Source organism: Lepus europaeus, chromosome 9, assembly GCF_033115175.1.
Source record: "Lepus europaeus isolate LE1 chromosome 9, mLepTim1.pri, whole genome shotgun sequence".
NCBI classification, from domain to species: Eukaryota; Metazoa; Chordata; class Mammalia; order Lagomorpha; family Leporidae; genus Lepus; species Lepus europaeus.
Window position 1 is genome coordinate 46,440,396 of NC_084835.1, and position 13,501 is coordinate 46,453,896.

Sequence of the window (13,501 nt, forward strand, 5' to 3'; positions counted from 1 at the left end):
CACGGGGTGTATCACAAAAATCACCAGTGGGTATTTAACTATCCTGCTCTGTATTGGAACTGTGTTATTTGACTGATTCATTTTTTTTAAGGTGCTCACCCATCACCAGCTCCGTTAGAATGAATCTCGAGGGCATCTCTCTATATTTATCCCTTACCATTCCTGGTATACAGTCTTGCACACTGGCATATTTTTAAAAAGATTTGATTATTTGAAAGCTTGAGTGACAGAGAGAAAGAGAGACAGATTTACTCATGGATTTACTCTCCAAATGGCCATAATAGCCAGGGCTGGACCAGGCTCAAACCAGGAGCCAGGAACGCCATCCTGGTCTTCCATGTGGGTGGCAGGGGTTCAAGTTCATGGGCCATCCTCAGCTGCCTCCCTGGCACATTAGCAGGGAGAAGGATCGGAAGCAGAGTTGCCAGGACCAGAACCGGCTATGGGATCCCAGTGTCGCAAGCAGTAACGTGATGTGCTGAAGCCACAGTGCTGGCCCCACATACACATTTTGAGGAACAAATGAATGGATGGATTAATACAAAATTCAGAACTAAATCATCTGCCTAACTGGCTGATTTTTCCATCCCTTACCTTCAGCTGCTGGCTCTTTTTAACTTAGTTATAGTTGGGAGCTAGAAACAGATGAGCCTTCACCATTAATACAGGTGATAAAGCTGTCCCCACATGCCTTGCTCTGTCCGCGAGCCTGGCCCCTGTGTGGGAAGTGATACATGGGCTTTCTCTCTCATTCTAACTCAGAGGGCCTGTAACATGAGCTGAAAATATGAGGCAATTAACCATGTAATTCAGACAAAATCGCCTGGAAATGTACTTGGTGGGTAGGTACACAGCCCAGTAATGGAATACTTGAAAATTCATTCATGAGAGATACGAATCGTGTATTAGCGGAAGCGTGGGCCGTGCCGGGAACATTTCTAATCTGTTAAAGTCAGCAGCGGAGAGACGAGCAGCCTGATGACACATGCTGCCTTGGTGTCGCCACGGGAGACAGTGTGGCACGGCACTGGCTGGTGTGGGATGCATTCACTCAGGGCTGGTGGCGCTGGGTTGCTGCTGTGGCAAGTGGCAGAGACCCAGTCACCAAACCAGGCTAATAAGAATAAGGAAAGAGGAGGGATTTATTGGAAGCTGTGGAATAGCTCTCTGAATTGAAGAAAAAGCTGGAGCATGACTTGGAAAAAACTAGAACTGGGGAAGCCGAAGCTTGGAAGTCCCAAGGGGACCTGCTGTGCCTGGGCACCCCTCCCTAGGGTGCCACTGTCAGGGTGCATCAGTGCCTACCATAGGCCTTTGATGGGCTCATCCTCTGTGTGTGGGTGCGTGTGTATATATACATTTAAAAGTATATATTCATTTTATTTGAAAGGCAGAGCCAGAGAAACAGAGAGACCAAGAGTTTCCATCCAAATGCCCACAACAGTGAAGGCTGGAGCCAGGTTGAAGCTAGAAACCCAGAACCCCAGCCAGGTCTCCCATGTGGGTAGCAGGGACCCACGTCCTTGGAACATCACCTGCTGCCTCCCAGGGTGCACCTGAGTAGAAAGCTGGATGGAAAGCAGAGGGAGGCACTACGATGCGCAATGCAGTCATACCAAGCGGCCACTTCGCTAACTTGCCGAGGTCCGCCCCACAAATCCGTGTTATGAAGGACTCAAAAATAAATTCATTACAGGTTTACCCCTATAGGAGACAGATGTTCAAATATGTGTAAAATAAGGTGGACAGCTGTGCACCCCTCATGAGCTTGTCATTGCAAAGGACGGAAGTCAGTCTCCGTTCAGCTCTGCGAAGGAGAAAGCCTGCTGGGCAGACAATGGAAGCGTGAGCAGAGCTGGCTGAGGGAGAGCGGCTGGGTGCCGGGGCAGGCAGGGGGCAGGGTCTGCCCCCACCCATTCCTGTCCTGCTCTCTCGGTGTTGCTGTGTTCTCAGGGAAGTTCTGTGCAGCAGGGTGTCCCAGTGCCCGTGAGCTGGGTCAGTCTGTGTCAGGCAGACAGAAGTGTCAGGGAGAAGTGGCCCTGGAGCCGCCTCAGCCTCCGACAGCCAGGGGTAATGCATTTGGTGCTGAGTCTCGGGCTTTGGGTTGGATGCCTCCAGGGAGTGCTCCACACTCTTCTCCAGATGTCTCCAACAGAGAGAAGGCCCAGCCGCCCTCTGCGCTGGCCAGCTCAGGAGCAGGTCCTGCCTGGATTCCCTCCCTCCTGCGTCACTGCCTTCCCCGCTCTCCCACCCATGCTCCCCAGGAGCACTCCCAGCCTCTTGCACATTAACCCCTGCCTCGGAGTTGTCTTCTTTGGGAGCCCAGCGTAAGCGGCCCTGGTGACTTGGCGGCCAGACCACTGCACCCACTGGTGGGGCCTGACCTGCTGGAGACGGAGTCTTCTTCCAGATGCTTCCATTTTCGCTCCTGAGCTGATGCTGTTGTTTAGGGCTGGCCACATTCCTGTCTCAGGGTTGAAAGAAACCCATTGACCAGGTCTAGCCCCCCCAGCCCCCAACTTACCAGGGAGCTGAGATGGACGAAGGTAACTCCCCTGGGTCCTCGTGGCTTGAGAGACGAGGACAGATGGTGTCCCCAGGGAGATTGCCGATGCGGTCACAAGCCCCTGCTGAAGCTATGGTGGGCGGCTCAGGCCACCAGGCATTCACTGAAAGTAGGGCCTCCCAAAAGGGACAGACACAGTTCAGAGAAAAGTGACTTAGGTTCTCCCTCTGCAGGGAGTGTGGCAGGAGGCTACTGCTCCAGGGACCTGAAATATCACACGCTCTGGTTCCCACCTGCTCCCTCAACCCCTGGGTTTTCAGGTCACCTAGGAGCCCGGCCGATTTCCTTCCTGCGAATAATGCCATGTTTTGTGTTTCAAAATACCACGTCACACAAACAAAACAGCATGCGTCCGACAGTAATTAACTCATCCTCACATTTTAAAAATTAATAAATGGCATTACTGAGCCTGTGTTCTCAATAACAGGGAGACGTTCCACTTCCAAGCAGTCATTGGAAATATTACAAAGACTTCCTCGTCCCTGTGTCCTAAGGAGCTGGGGTCCCTCTCTCGTTTGAGAGACGAGTTCCTCTGGGTGGGTGTGAGGCTCTACCAGCACACCTGCTGGCACGCTGAGCGTTTTTGATGCTAATAGTCTTCATGGCTTGGTGAATTATCCTGCAGGGCCCATCTCCCAAGGCAATCCCCAGAGCTCCCCATCACAGCATCTGTGTACCAGCGGGGTCTTTGGGAGATTATGCATTTCATTCCCAGCTGAGGGAATCAGCACGGAAGGACGAGCCCAGGCTGTCGCTTTGCTTCCTGAGCCCAGAATCTGGAGTCCCTTCCACGTGCAAGGCTGTGCTACAGGTCCTTGGGGACCCAGAGTGAATTAAATGGCAGCGGTGCCTGCCCGGCGGGGGAGGCAGACAAAACACGACAACAGAAGACCATGTTGGCTCAGGTGCTCCACGTGCAGAGCTGGGAAGTCATCCTCACAAGAAGAAAAGGCTGAACGAACTGAAAATCCACGACTCTTCCTAGACCCGCCAGGGAACCACGACTTCCGGGTATTGCTCCCTGCAGACAGACAGGTGCACGTGGAGAGCCGCAGCTTCCCCAGAGCAGAGGCCAGGGGATGAGCCCTGCAACAGGGAGGGGCACCTGCAACAATAACCCATGCGTTCCTGGAGATTCCACGCCTGCCAACGTGAAAGCTGAGAACACCCAGGGGCCCTGGTCTGAGATGGTCTCCCACTCTTCCTTGGGTTTACCTCTGGGAGCCCCACCAGGTTCCCCCCGAGAAGACCAGAGAACAATCTCAAGCTCCCGGCAGGGGAGGGGCCAAGGAACTAGCAGTCCCCTGAGGAGCAGGGGAGGGGGAGTGGGCAGGAGGGAGCAGCAGGCACACAGGCCCTGGATGCAGAAGCACGGCGTGTGCTGGTGGCTTGGAGGAGGCATGGAGGCTGGAACTCTGTGAGTAGGGTGGGAGGGGAGCAGGGGCCAGGGCACTCAGGGTCACGGAGGGGAGGCCGGACCCTGCTCACAGACAGCTGTCAGCTGATGAGCCGTGACTTGAGTGCAGGTCTCCCTGTTTACAGTCTCGGAATCCCTGCTTCCCTCTGCCCTAACCCAAACCACTCATTCTGGAACACACGCTCTGGAGAAACCTCTACTCAGTGCAGGCCAGCTTCTCAGCAGCTTCAAGGCACGCAGTCTCCTACAGGGTTAGGCAGCAGCAGACCACCATGCATGTGTATAGACCAACTAGATGCAAACTCTGGCCCACCACGGCCAGCCTGGGCACTGGGACAAGTCACCCCACTGAGTCCCTGTTGCCTCGTCTTGGGAAAGGAGATAATGAAAAGTACTGCAGATCGGGTTAATGACACGAGTCAATTAAATGAGATAGAGATTGATTTTCCCCTAGTCATCTGTCTCAGGAAACCATACTGCCTCCCGCCCGGTGCAGTGGCTCGAGACAAAATTCTTAGCACTCTCCTTGTTAGTTTCTCCTTTTCCTTGAATTTCAAACTTCTCACTGTGGCCAGATGATTCTATTTCTGAAATACCTGCCGGATTTGTGCACTGTGGTTTACTCTATGGCCTCCCCTGTAGCCCAGAACACCATTGCATCTGCCCTGGTGGCTTAACCGTCGCCGAGAAAGCTCACGTTTTGATTTGGTACCCATCATGAGGCATTAAGACCCCTGACTGTGGTTTCTGGAGGCAGGGCCTTTGGGAGGTGATTTGAATTAATGAGGCCACAGGGTGGGGCCCTAACCAGTGGGACTGTGGCTTTACAAGAAGATACACTGGAGACTGGAGAGAGGACGCTCAGTCCCTGTTGCCTGCAATGACCTGTCCTGCCCTAGAACCCTGCAGTCTCCACCAACAAGAAGGACCTCATCAGATGTGGCTGCCTGATCTTGAACTTCCCAGCAGTCAAGCTCTTTTACCTATAAATGAGTTGATGTAGGGTATTCAGTTATAGCCACAGAAAGCAGAGTGAGTGGCCACCCCTGTGGCGTAGTAGGCTAAGCCTCCGCCTGCAGCGCCGGCATCCCATATGGGCTCCAGTTCATGTCCCAGCGGCTCCTCTTCTAATCTGGCTCTCTGCTGTGGCCTGGGAAAGCAGTGGAAGATGGCCCAGGTGCTTGGGCTCCTGCACCTGCGTGGGAGAACCCCTGCTCTGGAACTTGCATTCCCGGGTCTTCCTGGAACCAGATCCTTCATGTAATTTTATCTCCCCCTCTGTCACTTCTGCGACAAAGCCATACCTGAGCATCCATTATCCAATGTCTGACTCATTTTTGGGCCTCTCCCTCTTGTCATTGTTCCTGCCATGTAACAGGCATCCCATAGACTTATTCCGATGAACAAAGGGTCAGAGTACATCCAGGCAACTGTGGAACATTGAGTGAATTTATTGCAAAGATAATAAAAGAAAGGTCATTGGAAGCAGGTCCACCCAGGGCCCAGCTAGGAAGTTTCCAAGGCTGTAATTTTCCCTTCGTGGCTGCTGCTCTCTGAGTTTGGGACAAAAGCAGCAGAATGAATGTTCTGGGGCCTTTGCTGGGCTGATTGGCTGAGTGGGATGCAATGCCTTCATCGGTCTTGGGACAGTTTTACAATGGGTTTGAACAACAAACTAGGTCAGCAGAAGTGATCTAATTTGCTCCCCCCCTCCCCCGCACCCTGCACTGGCTCATTTCATTGGTAACCATCCAATAGCCAAGTTAGTTCAAGGGGGTAGGGGCAGGCCCGTTAGAGTAGAGGAACAGGGTGCCAACCTGTTTCTGAATAACTAGTTATGCAAGGGATTTATCAATCCTTCCCACACATCCTCTTCCCTCACCACTCCAGGTCCCTGTCAGCACCAGCCCAGCAGAGTGAGATTTTTCTTTTTCTTAGGTGAAGACATCACCTAAATACAGACTCAGCAACATCAAAGGGTTCAACAGGGAACCAAGAGGAGGGGAGGTGGGACTGGGCCCCAGGTCTCCTGCCCAACTTTGATCTCCAAGTTGGGGAGATAAGAAACGGCTCAGGCTCTCCTGGGTTGCACATGGGTTGGAATGTGAGGCTGCAGAGAGGGAGTGGAGACAAAGTTGTGTGATTGACAAGGTCTTCCCAGAGGTCAGCCCGGACAGAAGAGTCTTGCCTCAACCTGATAGGACCTGATAACCCACAGCATGTTCTCCAAGCTTTGTAGCTCCCTGCGCAAGTCTCTCCAAATGTCTGATTTAAATTCCTCGGGTTTCCGTTTTTTTTTTTTTTTTTTCTCTTCTTTCTTTTTTTTTATTTGACAGGTAGAGTTAGACAGTGAGAGAGACAGAGAGAAAGGTCTTCCTTCCGTTGGCTCACCCCGCAAATGGCCGCTACGGCTGGTGCTACACCGATCCAAAGCCAGGAGCCAGGTGCTTCCTCCTAGTCTCCCATGCAGGTGCAGGCGCCCAAGTACTTGGGCCATCCTCCACTGCCTTCCTGGGACACAGCAGAGAGCTGGACTGGAAGAGGAGCAACTGGGACTAGAACCCAGCACCTATATGGGATGCTGGCACCTCAGGTGCAGGATTAACCAAGTGAGCCATGGCGCCAGCCCCTCGGGTTTCCTTTTTAAGCCTGTTGCATCTCATCCCTTCTTTTCCAGAAGCTGTAGAAGGCTGTCACCCTGCACCCTCTGTGACAACTCCCATTGACACTGGAAGCAGTCAACAGCCTTCCCCGGATCCCTTGATTTTTGGATTTCTGCCCAGACCCTCTTCCTTAATAAACCCGCTCTGGGTCGGTCTGCCTACACAGGGCCATCTGAGGTGCTGAGTCATCGCTCCCTGTCAATCAGCACTTTGGACAAGGAGGCTGAATCACAGCACAGTAGCGCTCTGAAGGAGTTCAGGTCACGCCATTGCCACCATGTGCCGCTTTGGTCTGTTGATTGTTTTGAGCTGCAGGCCCTCCCAGAAAAGCAAGTGTGGAGAGAGGCCTCTCCTGAACTCCCTTATCTGCATAGACAGATCCTCCAGAACGAGCTCAGCTGTCATGGAGGCCCTTCCATAGCGTTTTGTCAACCAGGAGACAGATCCACTCTGTCCTGGAGTGGACATATGCTGCAGGAGAGGACACCAGATGTTGTGGACACCATGCACGGAAAACTACATCCTGACCCATCCTGTCCCCTGTCCGTGTTTCTGAAAGACCACTCATCTTTCATAAAATCCACTGACTCAGCTCTAAGTGACCTCCATCTCTCTGCTTCCCCTGTTAAGACAGTAATACACTAATTGCATTATTTGTTGGGGGTATTCATTCTTGTTCCTTCGATGTACTTGTGCACATAATTGTATACTTTTTACTGTCTTTAAAAATATTTCTTTGAGGGTCCGGCGCTGTGGCTCACTTTGTTAATCCTCCGCCTGTGGTGCTGGCATCCCATATGGGCGTCGGGCTCTAGTCCTGGCTGCTCCTCTTCCAGTCCAGCTCTCTGCTGTGGCCCGGGAAGGCAGTGGAGGATGGCCCAAGTGCTTGGGCCCTGCACCCGCATGGGAGACCAGGAGGAAGCACCTGACTCCTGGCTTCGGATCGGCGTAGCTCCAGCCGTAGTGGCCATTTAGGGGGTGAGCCAACGGAAGGAAGACCTTTCACTCTGTCTCTGTCTCTCTCTCTCTCATTGTCTAACTCTATCTGTCAAATAAAAAAAAAAAAGATTTATTTCTTTGAAAGGCAGAGTGACAAAGAAGAAACAGGGAGAGAGAGAGAGAGAGAGATCTTCCATTCACTTCCCAAATGGCAGCAAAGGCTAGGGCTGAAGCCAGAAGCCAGGAACTCCATTCTGGTCTCCCGTGTGGGTGGCAGGGGCCTAAGTACTTGGGTCATCTTCCATTGATTTCCCAGATGCATTAGCAGGGAGCTGGATCAGAAGTGGAGCAGCTGGGACTCAAACCAGCACTCCAATATGGGATGCCAATATTGCAGGCAACACCTTAACTCCCCTGTGCCACACAACGCCAGCACCTGTATACTTTTTTCTTGTCTTGATGATTTTCCTGTGGCCAGCTAATTTCATAAACCCAGCCAGGGAGCCCAGGAGGGTAGAGGAAAAGAATTTCTGCTGCCCCACTGCTCTTAAGAAGAACCCACAAACTGAATAGATCCAGCCAGCACACAAGCTTTATTTGGCTCGCATAGATTTACTTTTTTAATTGGGACCTTTTCTAAAACCCCAGAGTTTTGGTTTCTTTTAGATCTGACCATGCCAGGCATGGGTTCTAGAAGGGACCATCAGTGGAGCTGGGTAGCCGCCTCTTTAACCCGAGCATACCCTCCCCAGTGCCCCATGGTCCCTGCTTAGCCATTCTATTCCCTGCTGCCTGCACTCATCCAACCTGCTCGTGCTTGGAAGCAATGTGGCTGGAGATCTGCTCTAGAAAGAACAATCTTGAATGCCAGTTGGAGCAGCCCTGGTATCTGCCCTTCGAAGGTTGGGTTTGTTTTTTTTTTTTTTTTTTTTTTTGACAGGCAGAGTGGACAGTGAGAGAGAGACAGAGAGAAAGGTCTTCCTTTGCCGTTGGTTCACCCTCCAATGGCCGCCGCGGTAGCGTGCTGCGGCCGGCGCACCGCGCTGATCCGATGGCAGGAGCCAGGTACCTATCCTGGTCTCCCATGGGGTGCAGGGCCCAAGGACTTGGGGCCATCCTCCACTGCACTCCCTGGCCACAGCAGAGAGCTGGCCTGGAAGAGGGGCAACCGGGACAGGATCGGTGCCCCGACCGGGACTAGAACCTGGTGTGCCGGCGCCGCAAGGCGGAGGATTAGCCTAGTGAGCCGTGGCGCCGGCTCGAAGGTTGGTTTGTGTCAACCCATTACTGGAGCCCTTCGAGCCCTTTGTAACTTACGGGCTGAACTGTGCCCTCCCCTCCCTGTTTCATACATGGAAAACGTAATACCCAGTGTCTCGGAATGTGCTGGAATTTAGAGCTAGTCTTAAAGAGGTAATTAAGTTAAAGAGCTACAAGAGAGGTGTGTACACAGAGGACAGGTTGTGCCAGGAGGCGTGGTGAGAAGGCGGGGAGGGAGGCATCAGAGGGCACCACTGATGGTGGGCTTGCAGCCTCCAAAGTTGTGAGACAAGTAGTTTCTGTGGTTTAAACCATCCGGTTTGTGGGATTTTGAGACGGCAGCCCTAGGAAGCTGGCACCGTGAGCCATCCATGAGGTTTCCTCTCCTGCCCCCCTTGTCTCTGACATCAGCTCACATTTCTTTTGGCTTCTTGCAGCCAAAGAGCTCTAACCAACGAACAGGATAGCTCCTGTGGTTAGGGTTAGGTGTCCTCCATTTTGCCGGCTTCCCTTTCTCTGACTTTTAATGATATCTTATTATAAAAACCCATATGTGTAGGTTTATAAACTAAGGTCAATGAGTCAAGGTTTTGGTATAAATGGAAATGGAAACTTGGAAATGGAGGCAAATACGGGTCCCTCCTCTACTCCTCTGTCTACGGAGCCATGCAGCCTCTCGGGCCTGGGTTGGGGTGACTCATCTGGACATGGTGATTGAACAAACACCAAGGGCCACCTCACTGGAAAATATGAGAGCTCAAGTGTGCATCTAGATTGTGTCTTCTAGATGGGAACCGTGCATCTATCAGTGAAGGAGGAAAAAGTTGAGTTTTTATTTTAAAAAAAATTTAAATTTTTAAATGTGTGAAGCACAGATATTTTGCTTCCACAACTAAAGTACCTGAGAAAAGAAACTAAATGAAGGAGGCAGCAGGTTCACCTCTGTTCTTGGTCTAAGACTGGGCAGCACCATGGGTTGGAGAAGGGCCATGGCTGGAGGAACACATGCAGGTGGAGAGGCCATGGCGAGCCAGGCACTAGAGGCAGATGGGAGTGCACCTGTCCTCCAGGTCCGCGTGTGTCTCCTTATAAAGCCACCATCACTCCGTGCTGGGACTCCACCCTGCCACCTTAACCCAATCTAAGCAAGGCCCCACCTTTGGCCACCGTAGTTGCTTTCCATCCTTCATCCATTAACATAAGACTTTGGAGATCAGGCCTTCAACACACAGGTCCTGGGAAAACACCCTTACTATTATATAATCTGAAACAGTGTACAGATTTATTTTAACTTTCCATTGAGGGAAAATAAGAAAAAAAGATCTTTAAAAATGCTCCCTAGGAAGGCAAAACATTTCTTAGAAATGGCTGGAAGCACAGGTCTATCTGTCTGGTGCAGTAGTGTTAACACTCGTTCCCCAGGAGGGTGTTACACTGTAGGGCCAAATTATTTGTAGGGCCTTTACATAGTGATGCTAACATGGACAGTTTTAGGGATTCCCATGTAGAAAAGGTATCTTTCTATACTTGGAGTATGAAAAACTTCCCGTTTTGGTGACGAAAGGGTAAGATTGTAAAAAGAACCTTATAAGGATGTAGCGCAGTTGGATGCCTGGCCAACTGTAGTCCCTTTACCACATTTCTTGCTGACAAAGTTACCTCCAAAGATGGAGGCCAGAAACACTGGAACATACTTGTCTTCCCGGTCTCCTGTGCAGCTGCGGCATGAGCATGTGACCCAGTCCCCAGGGGTGAGGGCTTCTGGGAAAGGCACCAAGAAAAGAGAGCCAATAAAATCCATCTCAAGAGCAGCCATGCTGTGGCCATGAGGCCATGAACCGAAAAAACCAAGATGCTAAGGTTGGTAAAGTAGAAGGAGTATGAGGTAGGGTCATTGACGACGCTGATCAGTGAGGAAGAAGGTGACATGGGAAAAGAGCAATGAACAAAATCGGCCACATTTTTAAAAAATATTGTATTTATTATCTAAGAGTTAAAGTTACAGAGAGAAGGAGAGGCAGACAGAAAGGTCTTTCATCCACTGCTTCACTCCCTAAATGGCCACAATGGCCAGAGCTGAGTTGATCCAAATCCAGGAGCGAGAAGCTTTTTCCAGATCTCCCAAGCTGGTTCAGGGGCCCAAGCACTTGGGCCATCTTCTACTGCTTTCCCAGGCCTTGGTAGAGAGCTGGATTGGAAGAGGAGCAACCAGGACTTGAACCGGCGCCCACATGGGATGCCAGCACCACAGGCGGAAAGCTTAGCCTACTACGCCACAGTGCAGGCCTCGGCCACATTTGATATTAGAAACAAAGCTATATTTGGAGAACATGTAATCAAGTAATAATAATTAAAAAAGGAGTGGGTGGAAGAAGTCCAGGTTCTTTGGACAAGTTATTTAGCTTCTCTAACTGGAATTTGCAGGGATATTTAGCCTGTTTATTTTAGAGGATTTGTTGGTTTGCACTGGTGACTTGGCTGAACTTGAACTACATTTGTCAGACTCCTCCTCTCTGGGGTGAGTTGCCCCCTTCTCCCCGCGAAAAGGCACAGAGTTTGGAAGGCAGACGTGAAGTAGAAGCTGTTCATCTCAGGAGGTTATGGTGCTTTGGCTGCAGTTAAGGCGCAAACGTGGAGGTGCCGGCAGATTCCAGCTTGTCTTCGCTTGTCCCCACCCCACCCCCAGCTCTTGCTGCCAACTACCAGGCCTGCTTACTGACGGCACCCCAGGCCCCGGCCAGTTCTGGAGCCCGCAGCCTTCTGTAGCCGGCATCCCTGGGTTCTCCTTTGCGTCCGCTGCAGCAGCGACGAGCCTGCCCAGCACACCTCTCCTCCCACCTCCGCCTGTCCTGGGGAGTTCTGGAGGGTGCCTGTGTGCTGTCCCTCCACGTGCCCCCTCTCCGCCATTGTGCACGCTCTGAAAGCAACCCCCTGGTCCCATAACATACAGAGTACTGATTCCGCTCTCCTGATTAAACCCTGAGGGATCCAAGAATCAAGTGAAATCGTGAATCTAAAGCAATTACCATAGCACTGGGCACGTGGGGAGACTTACTAAATTATTAGCTGTTGTTATGTTCTTGATCATTGTCCTCACTGCTAAGAATGCAAAAGAGCTAGAGACTGGGCCTATCTAACTGCCTCCTTATGCAGAGCAGTACACTGCCAGGTTCTGTGACCTTCCCGGGACCATGCGCACCAATGCTCCCCAGCCAGCACCAGAGCTCAGGCCTCTGAGTCCATTCTTAGCTTTTTGCACAGACCCTGACCTGCTACCTGGATGAGCCTGACATTCCTGTGAGCACCCAAGAGCTAGGAGGCCACTGGCTGCAGATCACACCCAGCCCAGCTCGGACTAAACAGTATATGGGGTTTACAGACTCACGCAGCCACCGAGTCGAGGGAGAGGACTGGACTCAGACGTGGTCATGGCATCAGCAGAGCTGAGCTTCTTCGTGTCTCTAGCTCACTCATGCCCCCTTTCTGCTGTGTCCCCAGCGTGGTGCAGCTCCTGGAAGCAAAACTGGCTGCAGCAGTTCCTTGCTTTACATCTCCAAACCATAGCTACCCCGGGGAAGGGGGTCTCTGTAGGCCAAAGCCCTGGGATACAATAAGATTGGGGCAGGTTAGTGAACACGTTCACCTTCGCCCAGTCTTTCAGGTCAGTGGTGGCTGCAGTGGTAGGGGATGGAATGCATTGATTGGCTTAGCCTAGGTCACGTGATACAAACCAGGCACTGGTAGGGTCAGAGGCAAGGTGGGGAAAGTTAGCTTCCCTGAACCACAAGGAGCCGGAAATAGAAACCAAGGGGGCAGTGGGAAAGGAGAAAACAGGAAATGGACGTCGGGGAAGCCACATTTGCAGTGTGGTTATTACATTTCTCACCCCGGTGTGTTTCCCTCATGATTCTTTCTTGTTTTCAGGATGCACTAGAAGAGCACTGTACCCACAAAGGAATACCCAGTCATAGGTGATGGATTCAAAGGTATGGTCATGCGATGAAATATTTATGGCCACTTAGTGTAATGTAAAACACCCATCAACCATTTCCGCTGAGTTTGTCTCATGGCCATGAGTCATGTGGACAGTGGGAGCTTTGGGGCTGCTTCTTACCCCTGGCCTATGTTACATGAATTAGCCTTCGAAACTGAGTGCCATCTACCCATGGCTGGGTCACAGTATACACATGGGAAGTCTGCCAGGACACCCTAATGACATCCTAACAGTGCCGGCCAAGTAGAGAACCATAAAAGTTGTCCTTTGCTGAAAATGGATTCTTTGTTATTTTTTTTTTTATGATAATGACCACCTTGACACTGCAGAGGTGGAAGAGAATTTGACAATTTGACCTTGAGTTTTCTAAGCGCTTAGCTGGGAACCCCACCCCCATAAAAAGACAGATAAGCAAGCTATAAACAGCAGTGTGTGAACACACGTGTCTCAGGAATGCTGGAAGATAACCAGGACAAAATAAGGCACTCAGAGAAGTGACCTGATCTCCCAGGTGTGTGAGGCCTTCAGTGAACAGAGCAGGGGAGGAGGAGGAGGTTAGGTGGAAGGAGCAGGTTATGGGAAGGTGGCCAGGAAAGCAGCTGAACAAGAGCACTAGGGGTCGAAGGTGATTTGGGCTCTGTGTTTAAAGCCCAGCCATAAGT